This window comes from Xenopus laevis, chromosome 6S (assembly GCF_017654675.1).
Source record: "Xenopus laevis strain J_2021 chromosome 6S, Xenopus_laevis_v10.1, whole genome shotgun sequence".
NCBI classification, from domain to species: domain Eukaryota; kingdom Metazoa; phylum Chordata; class Amphibia; order Anura; family Pipidae; genus Xenopus; species Xenopus laevis.
Genome location: NC_054382.1, coordinates 127,790,465 through 127,805,695, shown reverse-complemented (window position 1 = coordinate 127,805,695; position 15,231 = coordinate 127,790,465). Strand labels below are relative to the sequence as shown.

At 38.4% G+C, this 15,231-nt stretch overlaps 1 long non-coding RNA gene across 1 annotated transcript in view; it reads left to right on the top strand.

The window, feature by feature from the left end:
* The window catches only part of LOC121395181, a 33,293-nt gene extending 18,397 nt beyond the window's left edge, over positions 1–14,896 (top strand). Inside the window, exons 3-4 of the long non-coding RNA XR_005962327.1 lie at positions 1,228–1,357; positions 14,632–14,896. This is a non-coding gene — a long non-coding RNA (uncharacterized LOC121395181). The remainder of the gene's footprint in view (positions 1–1,227; positions 1,358–14,631) is intronic.
* The last annotated feature ends 335 nt before the right edge of the window (positions 14,897–15,231 follow it).

The following is a 15,231-nucleotide window of genomic DNA, read 5'->3' as shown; positions in this document are numbered from 1 at the left end:
AAAGTCTAAGATAAAAAAAGGCAAGAAATGCTGTATTTTGTATACTAAATATAAACATGAACTTACTGTACCACAAGCCTAATCAAACAAATAATTTATGCTTTCAAAGTTGGCTACAGGGGGTCACCATCTTGTAACTTTGTTATACATCTTTGCAAGAATAAGACTGTGCACATGCTCAGTGTGGTCTGGGCTGCTTAGGGATCGTCATAAACAAAGCTGCTTGAGTTCTGCCTGGCTGGGAAGTAAGGCGGGGGCTCCCCCTGCTGTACATAAGTATAATTGTTTCCCTGCTCAGCAGTTAGGGACCGTCTGACAATTCCTATCCACAGCAGTAAATGAAGGGAGAATTTCACTGCATACAGTCAGGTTTCTTATAAAAACGGTACTCATTTTTTAATTAAAGTATATTGGAGATAGGTTTCTTTTTCATTAAAGAAAGTAAAAATAGGATTTTATTTCTTTGCCTTTACATGCCCTTTAATAAATCTCAATTTTTTAAAAGAAAAATGTGATTAGTGCCAATCAGAAAAAAAGAAATTTGAATTTTAGTAAATCGTCCCCAGACTCTAATGATTATTAGTCAGTGACATACTGATTATGGGCCAGTTAAATACTCTACTAATTATGGCCTCCTCACTTACTCTACTGATTATGGAACAAAGGTACAGGTATACGCTACTTAAAAAGATTTTATGTGCAACAAATTTTTTATGATTGTGCCAATTTTTTCTCACTCAAAATGCAGTAAAGTCAATGGCCATTCTTCTTGCGGTGTCTTTTTTGTCGTGGCAACATTTTTCATGGTGGATTTTTGCCGCAGTTTGGCAAAAAAGAAATTGCAGATGGCAAAGTGCGGAATTTCACAACTAATCCAAATATGTTTTAATCACGACCCACCAGCATCTTGATATGTAATCGGGCATGAAGTATTGCAAAGACTAACAGAATAGACTCAAAAAAGGCCTCAACATTTTATCATGTTCATTTACTGATTATTGAGATAAGCTCCAAACAGGAGCATCTTTTGGGGAAGATACAGAAGGCTGTCTGCTGTAATAATGTAATAAAACTAATTATACAGAGAAAGCTATGTTACACTGAATTACTGTATCACTTAAGTGTAATATCATCTTCAATTACTGTATCAACTACATCTCTAATCAGCATTTAATTTCTGGAAGATAATTGTTACATATCCAGCATTTCTTTCTATTTGCTCTGAAGGAAACAGAAGAATTCTTGTAACACAGCGATGGAGGCAGAGAAAAGGGTGAATACAGAGCACAAGAGAATTATTGGAAAGGGAATGTGAGAATCATCTGAGTATGTGCCAGGCTCAAGGTGAAGAGAATCGGTGAGAACATTATGAACTATGTACATGGGCTGTAGTGTAGAGTGTCGGCATTCATTAGCCGTGACATGATTAGATGTGCGTAAGGGACTATTCTGTAGCTAATTTGTGCCACTCATCTCCCTAATACAGTCTTGTCCTAATTAACCTGTATCCTGTCCTTGACTTATTCTCAAACCCATAAAGCCAGAAGTCCTGGGATTGGGTTTATCATTTCTAAATAACTTTGGGCACTTTACCATGAGACTTGATGCCAAAATGCACTGACATGCCAGTTATTCATATCCAGAACTGTGGAGCCGATGTGTTTGCTCTTCTGTGCATCGGCATTTGATTTGTGTTATTTACAGTCCCTTGTTTTATTGCACAAGGCCCATTTTATACATTCTCAAATGTATTTTTGAAGTACTGTTCCAAAGCCACAGTTTGAGAAGAAATCATATAAGACAAATAAAGCTTCCTCTCGACTCTAAGGGTAATGGCACATAAGGCCCTTAGCCAAAACACAACTATCAGTGCTCCTAATGCTATTTAATAGCGAGTGCCCTGGTTGACACCTATAGGATAGGTTTCAACCAAGTGTTTTTGTTGGGAGGTCTGTCTACCAACCCCCATTATACCTTCTATACAGCAAGAGACCCTCTGAGATTTGCAGGGAGTTGCCAGACCTGTTGCCGAAGGGAAAGGTCAGTGTCCTCTGTACCAAGGAGTGGCACCAACATATTCTGCATCACTTTACAGATACAGACATAGGAATCATTTACATCAGTCCCTGTAATGCTAGTTAACAAAGAATCCCAGGGAGACAGATTGTAAGTACCTTTCAGTGAACTAGGTCACCCCTTTTGGGGCACCAGAACTTTCTGCTGCAGGATCAGTGTCGGACTGGGATGCCAGGGGCCCAACAGAAAACCGTAGACTAGGGGCCCACTTTCCAAACTATTATTCCTCCTCTCCTCACTCAACCTCTTTATACTCATTATATTTTATATCTACTTAAAATACTTTATTCTTCCATTATTAAGCTTCTTTTTTACTATAAAGAAATAGAGAATGACCATGAAATAGGCCAAATGGTTAGAAGCAATAAGGCCTACTGATACCTGGGCTCACCGGGAGTTTTCCTGTTATCCTGGTGGGCCAGTCCGACACTGTGCAGGATCAGCAGGGAACCAGAACACATCAAGGATTTATGCTGTACAGGCAAGGCGGAGGCAAGGTCTTAGTCGAGGCCAGGCAGAGTTTAGGACAGGCGACAAGGATCAAAGTCAATAACCAGACAAGAGTCAAAACCAAAACAGCTTAGATGAGCAGGGTAAGGCAGAATCATGGTCACTAGGCCAGGCAGGTTTCAAAACCAGAATAATATACAAGAACAAGGCTTAGGCAGGAACTAAATACACAGAAGCCAGCTTGGGTAAGAAGGGGTAAAGGAAGGAGCTATTTAAAGGACAAGGAACCAATGGGAGGAGAAGAAACTTAATAGGCAAGGAAGGCAACCAATGGGCACAGAAGATGCACAATTAGCATCATATGGACTCAGGTATGAGGTCCTATTATGAACAATGCTTCAGGCGTGAATGTTGGGCGTGTATACTATCGGCGTGTATGTGCCGGAAGAGAGCACACTGGAAGAGACTCTCCTTACCCGCCAGTCAGTGCGTCCAAAGGTAAAAGTAGATGGGCGGGGTGGGTTACAGTCCCCATCCCAGTGGAACTTACAACTTCAGATCACACACTTTGGTTAGTTTTATTAGGAGCCAAATTAACCTGCATGTTTTTGATTTGGAAAGGGGGATAGATAATAGTCAAGCAAAGGCTGGAGCAGAGGAACAAGCTCTTGGTTTGGTATTCAGGCAAATATAGGCTTAGACAAGTCAAGCTCTTGGCATGTTAAAGTAGAATGGACAAATATTTTCCTGAAAATCAAGTAAATGCTTCGGATGGGTTCTTTAGGATGGGTTATCCTGGGATCTTTGTCATGGATTGAGTCTGACATCACATATTATTTGTCTTGAACATAAGCAATTGTTAAATCATGTAATGAATTATATTAAATGAAGGGGTAATATACAGAATAATCCAACCGCACTGCAACATCTTTATCTACAGAACCAACCGTGAAAGCAGCTCATTTCTTTCTCCTTTTCCTTGTTTCGTCTGAAAAATATTGTCCCGCTTATAATGTCTAGATAAAAACCATAACTGAACATAGAGAAGTCGGCTCATTAATAACATAAACCCAATCAATTAAATGAGAAAACAAATAGAGTAAGGAGGAGACACATCACATTTTACAGGGAACATACACATAATCCTATACTCAATTATTTAACAAGGTCAATCTTTATGACGAGAGGAAAGTTTTTAGCTTGCATTATTGATGGACTTAGAGGCCATGCCACTGAATAATAGACTTTAAAAGAGTAATAATATTATTGCAGGACTCTCTAGGAAGCAGCTCCATTTAAAGGCTTTTTAGTTAGACATCTATATATATATAATTAGAAAATGTAAGTTCAATGTCATTTTCATACAACAATAAAAATGTTTATAAATAAAAACTCTTGTGATTTCAGGTTTGCGGTGATTCAACTAAGGATTAAATCGATTTATATACAATATATATGCAATTAAAGCAGCAGTTTATAATTGTTCATTACAAAACAATGAACAATGAGGGTATAAATAACATGAGGGTAATGGCTTACACATTGACTCCAGGCATTCTTTAAGGTGGCCATACATGTAGAGATCCGCTCATTTGGAGATGTCGCCAAATGAGTGGATCTCTCCCTGATATTCCCATATTGAGGTGGGCGATATCGGGCTGATCTGATTATGGGCTGTAGGGCCCAACGATCGGATCAGAATGGAGGTGATATGGGCAGTCGGATCACTGGACCGAAGCAACAAACAGATGTGGCCGTGATCCAACAGGATTTCTTACCCTGTCCAATCAGCATGGCCAGATATCGATTGAGGATGCCCCCACACACGGGCCAATAAGCTGCCAATTCAGTCTGTCGGCAAATTTTATCGACCCGTGTATGGAGGCCTTTAGTGTTAGTAGACACACTTGCACACAAGAGGCTGGGCAAATGGACACAATGGGGCAAATTCACTAAAGGGAGAATTTTTGCCAGCCAAGGCTCCTCCACACTTCGTGCCACTTTGCCAGGCGTAAATTCATTACGCTAATTCACTTAGATGTGAAGTTGCATCTCTGTAGTCGAGCGTTGGCGAAGTTTCGCTAGTGTTAATTCGTCAACGTGAGAATTGAATATTGATCTTTCACTAGCATTCATTTCTGCCTAGAGAAACTTAGTTAGAACACTTACACGTTAATTTGAATAGGGTGTGTACATATATATGTCTTTAGTAGAGATGTTGGTACAAATGCTTGAAGTGGCCACTTATTATTAAGTGGCCTAGACATGAGCCCACCCTAAAACAAATGTGGCATGCCCCTCAAATTGGTTGCAAAATATTGTTAACAGAAAAATCTTTATTAGCGAATCACTTCTACTAGGGGGACACTTGAAACACTTGGTCAAGTTGGGTCAGGAAGAAGGACATTCCAAATATACACAGATTCTGCTAAAAAAATAGGAATTTAGTATGTTTAAAGGACAACCTTTAAAGGGACTATTTACCATAACCCTAATTGATTTGGTTTTTGTTAGATATAGGTTTACATTTCCCTTTTGGATAGGGGAAAGCATATAGTATAGCGTCCCTTTAACTAAACTAATTTTTTTGCAGAAGCTTAAAAATATGCCCTTATGGATCAGATTTGTAATTAATTGACTTCCAAATCCCCCATCTCTTTCTGTGGTTCAGGCCATAACTCATTGATTTCTAAGGGCCACCAATTTGTTCAAAAACATGTTAAATCCATCACTAAGAAAATCACGTGAAATTATGTGGAAATGATATTCACTGAGGGCTGGCGTCTACTGGTCATTCCCAGAAATAGGTAAGTAAAGAACAGTGTCATGAATTCTTCTCCTATGGGATTTCAGTGTGAATCAAGTCAAGACAGATATATAAGATACTTTCTAAATCATCTTTAAATATAGGAAATCAACATCTATCTGTCTTTATTCATTTAGAGATGGCTTAGGTCTAAAATAGCCAGAGAACTAATAAAATAACTAATAAACAGTGACTTTATAATGCAGGAATAATATTGTATAAAAATGAATTTCAGAAGAGCCCATCTCACCCAAATAATAACATTTCTTCCAATAACACAAATTAATACTAGCAGGGTCAGGGAGCAAAGCTGGAGAAGACTCTGATTAAGGTTCTTCTTCAGGAACACGCTTAATATTTGGGAGAGTTCTAGTCCAGAACAACTGGTTTCTTCAGGCGTACCCTGGGGTTTGTATTGAATCCCATTCATGACCTAAAGTATATCAAGGTGAACTTATCATTCAGACATTGGTGAATTGCCAGATGCCTGATGCTCCTTCCCAACGTACCTCCCAATGTAGCAGCATTAACCCTTTCGACTCTTGCGATTCTCAAACCTTATTTAACCTCACTCAACAACCCAATAAGACAACCCGGATTTCTTATTTTTTTCTGACAAAGAGGGAAGGTTCCCCTTTAAGTATAATAATGATTTAAGACAATATTTTTTTATTCCTTGTGGTTTTTAAATATTTTTATTTGTTTTTTTCTGCAGCTAACGATAATTTTAGTTTGTTATGGTCCCAACCAGATATTGGTTGGACAGACTGGTGAAGCAATTAAATTAAAGGGCCTGGACAGAAAAAAAACTTAATGACCATAAGAATCTAGTCTTGGCATGAATCTAGTTTATGGCTGAAGAAAAAATAGTGCAAATTGCCAAATAGAAATTTCTACAGTATCTTAAAATGTTGAAATACCTATTTTAACCTCCATCTCTACATGGATTCTAGGGCTGTACCTCAGCAATAGAAGTAGGTCTACAGGTTGGACATCCCTTCAGAAGAATGCTCCAATCAGTTCCCTGCTAAGAGTTGAGCTCTCAATGGGAAGATACCATTTGCTGAACCATTACTGAGCCCAGTAGCAAGTTGAGTAGATGGCAACCTTGTAACCTAACCTCCGTGCCTTGTGCAATATGCACCATTAGAGGAATGAGAAGTACAAGGGCAAGAACATAGCTACTTTGGGAGGTGTTAATAATGGAAGTAGAGTTTAGTCACTTGAGCCTAGTCAGTTGAGTATATGGATTCTGCTCTCAAGGAAGCCTGGAATTACCAACAGGTCAAGTGTTTCAGTAATTCTAGGATTGTGTTGCTTCCATTAGAGCAATGGTACTCAATTCATCAGAGCAGACTGAATGGACACATTTGCTGCAAAGTTGCTAAGGGGCACGTCTGGATGTATGAACTTTGTGAAGAGCGTCAATGTTCCCTCAGTTTCCCATTCATATAAGTATTTGCATTTGGACTTACTCTAGTCATACAGGCATAAGATCAGTTATCCGGAAAACTGTTATCCAGAAAACCTCAAATTGTGGGAATGCCGTCTCCCATTGACTCTATTTCATCCAAATAATCCTTTTTCTGTGTAATAATAAAACAGAACCTTGTACTTGATCCCAACTAATACATAATTGATACTTATTATAAGCAGAATCAGCCAATTGGTTTATTTAGGGGGTTACCTATGAAAAAACGTGAACGTCTAATATTCGATTGAATAGGAGCGACCCGTGGAATCGAATTTGAATCGAGTTTTCCATCTTCAAATGGTTCAACGGACCTCTGCCATTGATTTCTACATGAACTCGGCAGGTTTGAGGTGAATTAGAACTGTTTCCAGGGTTGAGATGTGATAAATCTCACATTAAAATTCAAGTTGTTGATTAAGAATTTTAATTTGTGAGTTTTTACCAAAAAAAAAAAAAAATCAAAAATTTGTAATTTGAATTTACCATTCAAACCTTAGTAAAATCTGCCCTTTAAGGTTTACATGAGTTTCTTGTAGTATGGTATGGAGATACAAATTACAGAAAGATTCCGTAAGCATTCTGGATAACAGGTCTCATATCTGTACTATGTAAAATTCATTATTTTTATTACTGAAGGATTCTGACATACAGTTTGTAAATGTATAAAATATAAAAATAGTTATTTACAGCAACAGAAATCTGCCCAACCTTATTTAGAAGTGCATAAAAATGGAGGCAAATATTTCAGATATGGAATTTTGGAGAGAATAGCTTAATAGCTACACACCTCAGCCCTTTCTTCAATTGAGACCCTTGCAAAGTTCATCCCAGCACCTTGTCTTGCAGAACAATAACTGCTCAAGAGATTGATTATGTATTTTCCCCCAGAAGAGCTGATGTTGCTTTAACTCTCTCACCTTATGGTAATTGTATGTGACAATATCAGGGACAGAGCATTCTGCATTGAGATCCAAGGTCGTGGCTGACATGTAATCAGTCTTTAAGCGATTGAGATATCCACAGATGCTTTTTAGTCCTTTCAACTTTATTTTCGTCTCTTTTGTGCCTAGAATAAGAATGAAATAATGTACTTCTCTGCAATAGGAACTCGTTTGGTCTCAGCTGACCTCCCCTCTACAGCAGAATATTCCACTGATTCAGACTTTTTATTATTTCACCCACATTCATCATAATTTTACCCATTTTGGATCAGTCTGTTAGCTGTACTGAGATACTGAGTTCAGACAAAACTTCTACAGGCATGGGATCCGTTATCTGGAATCCCATTATCCAGAAAGCTCCAAATTAGTGGACAGTCATCTCCCATAGATTAAATTTTAATTAAATAATTCAAAACAGTTTTTTTTCTTTACATTTCCTGACTGATGGCAACTTAACTATACAGTGGGCACATGTGTAGGGCAAAATAAAAATTTTATTTGATGTTTTGAAGGTTTTCTAGGCATTTGTAGTGCTGATACGTATTCCTCCATTGAAATTTGAATTTGGCGCCGTATGCAAATTAACCATCGCTAGCGTAACTTCGCTTCGCTTAGCGAATCAACGCTAGCGCAACTTCGCAACCTTACACTACCCCTGAGCGCAACTTCGCCTGGCGAAGTGCGCGAAGTGCGGCGAAGTTACGCCTGGCACAACTACGAATCTTAGTGAATTTGCCCCAATGAATCATTATATCATTATATAATGATATAATTATCATTAATGATATAATATCATTATATTAGCAAGTGAGGGAATACAGGGATATGGGAGATAGCTCATAGTACAAGTTGATCCAGGGACTGGTCCCATTGCATTTTGGAGTCAGGAAGGAATTTTTCCCCCTCTGAGGCAAATTGGAGAGGATTCAGATGGGTTTTTTGCCATCCTCTGGATCAACTGGCAGTTGGGCAGGTTAAAATAGAGCTAAAAGGTTGAACTTGATGGACGTGTGTCTTTTTTTCAGTCTAACTTACTATGTTATTACTCAAGGCAAAACAATCATATTGGGTTTATATTTAAGGGCAGATTTACCAAAGGTCGAAGTGAAAATTCAAATTAAAAAAATTGAATTTCGAGCTAATTTTTGTATTCTAATAAAATTCTAATTTCGAAATTAGAAAAAATTCGACTTCAACCATTTGCTATCTAAAACCTGCCGAATTGCTGTTTTAGCCTATGGGGGACCTCCTAGAACCCATTTGGAGTCAATTGGTGGACTTTTTTTGGGGAAAAACGTTGAATCGTACGATTCGAATTTGATCAAAAACTGACCTATTTGCTGGAAAACGGACCTATTTGGCCAAAAAAACCTTCGATTTAATTTAGGTTGGTCTTTTTGAATTCGAATTTTGAAGTTTTTCAAATTCAAAATTCGACCCTTGATAAATCTGCCTCTTAATGTTTAAAATGTTTTTTTAGCAGACTCAAAGTATGAAGATCCAGATTACGGAAAGACCCCTTATTCTGAAAACCCCAGATTCCGAGAATTCTGCATAACAGGTCCCATGCATGTATTTTCTTAGCATTAGACCTTCACTCCAGATCTGATGAAAGATCTGGTGAAATAGTTTTTTGCCTTGGGAGGCACAAACATTTGACTACTACCCTACCTTCCCTCAGTCCTGACTTGACAATTTTCAGCGCTGAAATATTCAATACAATTTCAATCAACAGAAATGGAAGCCATATAATTTATATAGTGGGTAATAACTCAAATGCCAGAGGTGGCAATACCTTTTTCAAAACAAGAGACAGAGACACCCTGGTTAATTTTAAGTAGGTATTCGCATTCGTTTTATACACAACAGGGCTTTCTGTAAACACTTTTCTATTCATTCAACAATAGAAAATAAAAATTCAGTCCCTTCACCTAAAGAACTGTACTTTTTCAGGGGATATTATTTAGTTTTATTTAATTGGGAGTTTCTAATAGCGATGGACGATTAAATTCGCCAGGTGCGAATTTGCGGCGAACTTCCAAGTTTTTCGACGCCTGCGAATACATTCAGGAAAAATACGCCGCGTCAAAAAAATGTGGCTGGGCATTAGAATAGTCACTCGCATATAAATTGGCCCACTTCAAAATGATTCGGACGCCGATTGACTTTAATGCGTTTGGACAAAATAGGCACGTGTATAAAAATTGTCTAAATTGACGCGCAGCAAAAAAATTTTGACTCCGATTGACTTCAATGTGTTTCACAAATTTTTCGCGTTTCTTGAATTTTGTGGAAAATTCTTGAATTTTTCGGCCAAACTGGACAAATTCACCCCATCACTAGTTTCTACGGGATTTGTCCTATTTGCCATGACAATTTTCAAGCTGTAAGTGCACAAACATAGGCTTGTGTCATAAATGGACGTCTCAGCGATGCCGTGTTTATTTATTGATTCAATGTGTATTCTCGGCAGAACATGCTTACACGTAACTGTAAAAGCATTCTTCTACATTGTATCAACCCGCAGAAGAGCCTGTTGAGCAATTATATGGAATTAAGGACTTCCGTGCCTCACGCTGTCACTGTTAATTATAGTTTTATGTCTTTTATTTATTGGCATAGTGACAAATACTCTTACTCTCTATTAGATACCATCAAAAACCATAAAAAAATTTACTTTTTGCCTCTGGTATTGTCGAATTCTTTCAACATTTCACAGGTTCCTTAAAGGGATATTTTATGCTGTTATTTCAGAGTAGAAATATAAGTAATGCATGGTCATCGTTATCTCGTCAAGTGTCTCTCTGGAAAGGCTATAAGAAAACCTTGGGAGTTTTCCTGCTATGAAGAAATTAATTTTCAGCCGTGTTCAGCTGGCCACGCCCCCAGTGCAATCAGAATATTCCCAGTGGTCTGCTAGTGGGGTTTATAACAGATGCAGAATTCTGAGTCTGGGAGATGTCGAGGGCAACCGCCATGTTCTTTTCCCATGATTCCAGCTTCATTGAGATTCTCATGGTGATTGGTGTCCTTTCCAAGAGACAAGGGGCACTGAGAATCTTTACCTGCACAGGATATTTTTTTATATTTATTTATATTTCTTGTTGAAGGTGAAAACCCCCTTTGAAGGGGCGAAATGTCATAAGTAACAAGGCCATTTCTCGCCTGCCCTTCTGTAATGGCTGAGGAGATGATTTCCTGCACAATGTGGAACTGTGGAATCGAGTGAAAGCCATAAACATTTCTAGCCATCGCTGAAACGCGCAGCTAATTAGAAAATAGATTCCCCCGTATTTTCTGCAGATCGGATGACAGGTAATCTGCACTCGCTCTTGTCGGCTTCAGGGGAAAATAGAATTTCACTGGCTTGCATCAGTCAGAGATCACTGTGTCATAACCAGGGTTCTATTATTACATTAGTGTTAATTAATCTCTTTATAGTACACCAGCTCCATCCGCCTTGTGATTCATGAACCTCTCTGCCTCCCCCTAGCCCTCCCCTTCAATCTGATTATATCTCTGACTCTGCAGCCCCTTCTATCCACATTGCCCCTGCTGTTTAGCCGGAGTACTTATGATTACAATTCATCTCATTAATGCCAGACAGACGTTCGCATCAACAGAAATGTCTAACATCATTAATGTATGAATGCCATGCTTTTTTTCGGCGGATGTGTTATTAAATATGATGCGTCAGCCCCTTTCACATTCATAAGCGGTTCCTGGAAGAGGTTAAAAGACGGTTCAGATGGAGCAGCCAGATTCAGTCTAACCATGCGGCCGTATCAAATATTGATGTTCTATCTTTCCTGGTATGGAAATAAAAATGCTGCACTAAAGTTTTTTTTAATAGGAAGTTTAAGAAAGAGCCTTAACGTTATTTATTGCATAGAGATACACTGCTGCAAATACTGCTCCCCTAATGGCTAAATCAATGCAAGAGAATGGCTCTGTGTTATCTGTATTGGCTGTGATTTTAATAGTGCCTAAATGGCTTGGGTGTTGTCTATTCTATTAGCTATGCAATGCACCCCTCCAAAGTCATAGTATCTATCCATTTTCCTACTGTTAGCACTTTTGAAAGAAAGAAAGAAAGAAAGAAAGAAAGAAAGAAAGAAAGAAAGAAAGAAAGAAAGAAAGAAAGAAAGCATTTCATTTTGACGGCTTATAGGCACCATTAATTAACAGGGTTTCAATATCACCTCCTCTTCTGTCAATATGTGTAGCAGAATGGAGCCTAAAGAAATTCTGTCCAATTCATGTCCAACTACAAGTACAATTTTTCTGGAATCCAGGTCCGGATTTGTGGAAAGGCCACCAAGGCCCAGGCCTAGGGCGGCAGGATTTTAGGGGGCGGCATGCTGCCCAACCACACCCACATTGGTTCAAAAACACTGGGAATGTGCTGGAGATCCAATCATTTTTTAAATTTCCCATGCACCAATCCCTACCAAGGGGAGGGGACAGGGGTGACTAAAAGCAGTGGGCCTAATGGCGCCCGCTATGTAAATCCGGCCTTGAAATTATTATTATTAACATGTATTTATATAGTGCCAACATATTGCGTAGCACTTAACAGAAAGAAGGAAGGAAAGAAAGGAGGGAGAGAGAGAGGGAAGGAGGAAGTATACCTAAACAAACTTTGTCTCGTTCATATCCAACTACGAGTACAATTTTGTGAGATTTCCCACAACTCCTCCTTGTTCCTGCAGTTATGTTTGAATTGGGAAAGAAACATGGTGTATGGGTAAATCTGGGTGAATTGCATCTGGAATTACACTTTGTAGAAGTAAATTAAGGGAAGGAAGGGAGTGAGGAAGGAAGGAAGGAAGAAAGAGGGAAGTGTACATAAAGAAATTCTGGCCAATTCATGCCCAAAAACAAATACAATTTTTCTAGAATTGCCTTTGTAGAAGTAAATTAATGGAATGAAGGAAGAAAGAAGGAAGGAATGAAAGGAGGGAGAGAGAGGGGAGGGAGGGAGAGAGGGAGAGAGGAAGGAATTGTACCTAAACAAATGTTGTCTCGTTCATATCCAACTACGAGTACAATTTTGTGAGATTTCCCACAACTCCTCCTTGTTCCTGCAGTTATGTTAGAATTGGGAAAGAAAAATGGTGTATGGGTAAATCTGGGTGAATTGCATCTGGAATTGCACTTTTTAGAAGTAAATTAAGGGAAGGAAGGGAGTGAGGAAGGAAGGAAGGAAGAAAGAGGGAAGTGTACATAAAGAAATTCTGGCCAATTCATGCCCAAAAACAAATACAATTTTTCTAGAATTGCCCTTTGTAGAAGTAAATTAACGGAAGGAAGGAAGGAAGAAAGGAAGGAAGGAAAGGAGGGAGAGCGGGAGGGAGGGAGGAAGGAAGTGTACCTAAAGAAATTTTGTCTCGTTCATATCCAACTACAAGTACAATTTTGTGAGATTTCCCACAACTCCTCCTTGTTCCTGCAGTTATGTTAGAATTGGGAAAGAAAAATGGTGTATGGGTAAATATTGATGAATTGCATCTACAATTGCACTTTGTAGAAGTAAATTAAGGGAAGGAAGGAAATGAGAAAGGAAGGCAGGAAGGAAGGGAGGGAGGGAGGCAGGGAAGTGTACCTAAAGAAATTTTGTCTCGTTCATATCCAAGTAAAATGTTGTGAAAGTTGACGCAGCTCCTCCTTGGTCCTGCAATTATGTTGGAATTGGGAAAGAAAAAAGCTGTATGGGTAAATTTTGGTGAATTGCATCTAGAATTGAACTTAGTAGAAGTAAATAAATGGAGGAAAGGGAGTAAAGAAGGAAAAGATGGATGGAATCGAGAGAGGGTGGGAGGAAGGAAGGAAATAAATTAGATTAACGGTGCTTCATTAGATATTTCTCCCAAATCCATGCTGGGATGTTCTTTAAATTCTAAAGTTGGCCGTAGATGCAAGGACAAAGTCAGAGGTGTAACCACAGAGGAAGCAGACCTTGTAGCTGCAGGGAGCCCAGGAGGTATAGGGGCCAAATGAGGCCCTAGTTCATATACAATTTCAATAAATATAAGAACAGGTGAACCTCCACACATTTTGGGGGCCTGAAAAACAATTTGCTGTGGGGCCCAGTAATATCTTGTTACACCACTGGAATAAGTCATACAAATGTTTGTTTCATATAATTTTTGGATTGTGTGTGGATCGTCCCAACATTCTTTGTGCCATGGCGATCTATCGTTTGGTCAATCGGATGAATTAGAAGATTTCTGTCAGCTACGATAATATCTCTGAATGTATTGCCTATCTGACGATATCAGTGGGTAACTGTCAGTATTATTTGTCAGACATAACATTTGTACAATTGCTGTCCGTGAATTAATGGCCAGAACATGGTCTGATTTGTTCTTTTTACTACTTTATTTAATCTAATGGTTGGATATAGGGCAGGAGATTGCACTGCACGATTGTTCATCGGACATAAGGATATATCTGCATGCCTATGGCCAGTTTAATTATCACTTAAGTCAGCAGGACTATCAAATCTGCACAAAATGTAAATTAAATTGCTAATTAAAAAAAATAATAATTTCACAAATCCATAATTCAGATAGGAATTACAAATTTCTTACATTTTACAAAGGTAAAAACTGCATTATTTTTGTAAACATAAACCACCAAGGCCCATTTCAGCAGTGTCTTGGCCCAAAGCAAAGTCATTGGGAGATCACTGTCTACAGCGAACTGTAAAGCATTTTTCAAATCCAGTCTAATATTCACAATATCAGGTACAATGTGAATTTCCTCTTGAAATGGAATGAATTTCAATGTTGCTTATTTTCTTGTTACGGTAATGATTTCATTTACGAGCCACTTATTGTCATTTTCGTCACATAACAATATCGTATTTTTTTTTGTTTCAGGATGAATAGATTTACATGAAAATGGATACGGTGGATAATAATGATCCAGAATGGAATGATACTCAGTGCAGCCAGCAACTGTCAGATTCATTCATTAAATCAAGGTCAATATTGCTGTCTGCCTACTGGCACCGACTTATTTCCTGCTAAAGAAGAAATAGCAATACGTTATACTGCAATAACATCGGCTCAAATGCATTTATTACTGAAGATAAAATAACATCATTTTTGAGAGCAGAGAACCAATAAAATAATATATTAACCATACTGTCTTAAATATATTATAAGTAGAGTTTATCGTCCGTTTATTTCCCCTAAACAGCCAGTAAAGCAGTGAATACTCTGTTTGCCTCAGTGGAGGCTGCTGTATTACTTGCCTTTATTGAAGGCATTGACCATAGACCCCACTAGAGTAGCACAATAGTCACACTAAACTCTTATACTTTACCATCTACTTAAGGCAAATGAAATATAAACTCCACTACATAATATTGTATTGATTACCTTTAAAGGGGCCATCAAACTTCTTAATGGCAACAGCACACAAGGCCCTTTAATGACCAGAAGGAGAAATTGTATAATAATTCCAATGAGCCTCTT